The sequence below is a fragment of the Arachis ipaensis genome, chromosome B07 (assembly GCF_000816755.2).
Source record: "Arachis ipaensis cultivar K30076 chromosome B07, Araip1.1, whole genome shotgun sequence".
Lineage (NCBI taxonomy): Eukaryota > Viridiplantae > Streptophyta > Magnoliopsida > Fabales > Fabaceae > Arachis > Arachis ipaensis.
The window spans coordinates 10,237,825-10,241,513 of NC_029791.2; the positions used below are offsets into that span (position 1 = coordinate 10,237,825).

At 32.6% G+C, this 3,689-nt stretch overlaps 1 long non-coding RNA gene across 1 annotated transcript in view; it reads right to left on the minus strand.

The window, feature by feature from the left end:
- The window catches only part of LOC107608533, a 6,396-nt gene extending 2,919 nt beyond the window's left edge, over window positions 1-3,477 (minus strand). Inside the window, exons 1-4 of the long non-coding RNA XR_002351130.1 lie at window positions 3,037-3,477; window positions 2,160-2,227; window positions 1,460-1,647; window positions 84-580 (exon numbers count right to left, since the gene is read on the minus strand). This is a non-coding gene — a long non-coding RNA (uncharacterized LOC107608533). The remainder of the gene's footprint in view (window positions 1-83; window positions 581-1,459; window positions 1,648-2,159; window positions 2,228-3,036) is intronic.

Below are 3,689 nucleotides of genomic sequence, written 5' to 3' on the forward strand. Positions count from 1 at the left end.
GGGAAAGAGAGAAAGAGAGAGATAAAAGAAATCAAGTAATGATCTGATTTTTAAAATATGCATTTAAACGTTACACAACTAACCTCAAATGGATAACTCTGCATAATGCCGATTGATAGGTAAATGGACACAGTTCTACGGATCCAACAGCGGCGGTGGAATCCATCACCACTGTCGCCTCATTTCTCTTCTTTTCTCTATTGATCTGGCATCCTTCTCTGTGACCGTCCCTGTCGTCGCCACCCTCTTCTCCTTCTTCCATCGTTCTTTGTTTCTTCACCATTGTTGTTTTCTTCTTCTCTTCTCTGCGACATCGAAAGAGGAAGTCTTTCCCTCATATGGTGCCAACTACTCCCCCTTTCAAAACTTGCAGCGCGCTCTCTCATATCTTCTCTTCTTGTTAACAATAAAAATGCAGCTGCAAGTCCTGGAATAAAACCATTTCCAATTTGAATTTGAATCAAAATCCCGTCCAATTACTTGTTTATTTGAGAACTGCCAGGTTCCTAATTTTAAGAGCAAATACTCTATTTCAGTCTTGAATTTTTGTCGAGTCTTTGATTTATTCTTGAATTTCCAACTGCAATAAATAAAACATACTGTTTTTGACTATACACATGCATATTTGTGTCATTATAATAATTTTAAGCATCAACTGTATTTTTAAAACAAACAAATAAAAAACAAAAATAATGAACACCAAAAAAGGAAACATTATTAATTAGATGGCATCCTAAACAAAATGATGTAATTATAGCAGCATTTGTCACACAATTCATATATAAACTCCATATGTCCACAACATGTAATGATTTAAAATTGAGGCTAATAATTCAATCATTTCCATTTAGAGATAGAAAAGAATAGCATATTTCCAACTGAACTTCTCTAGTACTGATTATATCAAAGGTTCACAATTTAATTTAGTATTGAAAGAAAGATCTTTAGTTGTAGTTGAGAAAGAAAGAATATGAAGTTTATCTCCTAAAGCAGCAAAATGAAAATCATTATGGTTACTTCCAAAATCTTCAATGGCAGTAGCGAACGCCACGTCCCTTTCATATATGCCTCCTAATCCTTTCTAAAAACTTAAAAAAATATCAATATTTAATCAGAGAATAAATTTATAAAATATCAATAAATTTGATAATTTGGAGTTTGGACACTAATTAATACTTCATTTATTCATTTTTTTATCACTTTGCATTAAAAATCTTAGAATCACTAATGAAGAGAAACAATTAGAATAATTTTCAATACTTTTATAAATTAAAAGCATAATGATACTTCAACAATAAATTAAAAGCATAATTCTTTCTCATGACCTGTGAAGAGTACAATTAGACTATCAATTTGCAGACCAAGCACATACTTAGAGAAAAAGACCAATATCCCATGGAAAACGAAGCCATTCCAATTTCATTATACATGCATATTAAGGAGAAGCTACCAGAAATACCTCTTCCATGGTAGTGGCAATATTAAGTCTCTGTGCAATTCACTGAGAACAATTTCAGCAGCTTGATCAGCATCATTTGGATTTTCAATAGCCACCGCCTTAAGTGTTCTGGTATGAACAAAAATTCTTTAAAATGATGGGCCAGAGTGTTCATTTTGGAATCCGGCCAGAGTGTTCATTTTGGAATCCTGAAAGAGACATACTTACATGATGGTCGCATGCACAGATTAATGCACACAAAAATACTTAGGAATTTGGCAATCATAGGCTAAAAGAACTCTTTCAAGCTTGTTTTCATGTAAATGGAAACAACCAATGTTAGTTTCTGAAAATTTGGAAGGGAACCAATCACAGTATTAACCAACTAATATCAGAAATTGTTCAGGTGAAATTAGTAGTCTTTTGTAAGGATTTTGAGGTGAAAATCTCAACATATAAAGCTACTCATTTATCTAAAAACATGCAGTTACTGTCTGTTTAACATGCATATAGAATGTCCATCACTTAATAATATTTCCTTTTTTTTAATTAGTTAATTATTTAATTATTTGAATGTATTCAATCCACAATTGAAAATTTGCAGCTAGAATACAGAATAAATAACACCAGATCACAGAGTGGCAATTATTATACTTAAAATCCAACAATAGATTACCATAATTCAATTATATTTTCAAATTTTAAAGGTAAAGAGCAATACCTGGGGGAATATATCTTGCAAGCAAGCTCCAATACACCGAATTGAAACCCATTATCAACGAAAATTATCTATAAAGTTTATTTTTAAAAAAAAAAAGTGGGTTAAACATAATGAAGAGGAGAATCATTTTAATAACGATAATAGAATCATGTGATCATGAAGTTACAGATAGAGATACACAAAATACACAAAAAATAAGTGGTCAAAACCCCAATGATTGCAAGATTACAGTACACAATTTATTCAAATCATCAATGTGCAAAATTCACTCATAAATCCTAAAAAAAAAATCTCTTCCTCGCAAAAAACGACCATGCAGATAAAAAATGCAGAAGACAGAATAAAAAGAGCATATTTTTCCCATAAATTGAGAAGTTCTTTTATCTTTTAATTGAAAATCTTAAAAGTTCTTTTCCTCCATCAATAAGTAGGACACAACTATAACCTGTTAACCACAATTATTAGGAAGCTAAGGTAACATAACCATATGATGCTAGATCTACAGTTTATAATTTAACCAACCAATAAAGCAAGCAAACAACATAACCATATGCAACGGTCTCAGCAACAAAAACAACAATTAAATTAAAACGAAAAGATAAAATGAAGCAAATCAGCTTAAACAGATCAAAATAAAATTTTAGGTGAATTCCAAAACAGTGCATTATATCCCATCAGCATAAGAAATTAGAAAAAGATATAGATGTACTTCTCTAATGACTTGCCTCTGCTTTGATCTGACCTAAACCCAAAACCACACACACAAAACAAACTAAAAGAAGGGAAACAAATGTTTTGAAATAAAAACAGAAGAAGATTATAAAAAAAAAAAAAAACACATTAATTTTTTATTTTGAAATTAAAAAAAATAGCTTACCTTTGCCTCACAGCCGATAACTTCTTCAACGGCTCCTCCAGCTCGTGCTCTTTCCTCCCTCGGCGACAGTGATGCGGCTCGTGGCTCCATGGACGGCAATGACAAGGTGCGAGCTCTCTCTCTTTCTGACGCATCTCTCTTCAGCGAACTTTCTCTCTCTCGCGCGGTTGGTTTGGCGGCGACGGCGGTTGCGAGGACCACTAGCGCCAGCGCGTCCTTCCTCTCTTCTCTTCTCTGGCTTCCGTTCTCTATTCTTTCTTCTGCTGTGTGTGTGTATTTGCTTGTGCATGTACTGCGTTTAGGAAGGGAAAGGGAGTTGGTGAGCGGCGGTGACTGACGGTGAGTGCGAGTAGGAGCTAAGGTAAAATTAGAATTTTTAATTTGAAAATTTAGGGTTAAAATTAGAATTTGATAATTTTAATAAAATTAGGGTATATTGTGTTAATTTAAAATTTATTTTAATCTCTTAATTACTGCGTTTAAGGGAGTTGGTGAGCGGCGGTGACTGACGGTGAGTGCGAGTAGGAGCTAAGGTAAAATTAGAATTTTTAATTTGAAAATTTTGAAAATTTATTAGAATTTGATAATTTTAATAAAATTAGGGTATATTGTGTTAATTTAAAATTTATTTTAATCTCTTAAAATTAATATCA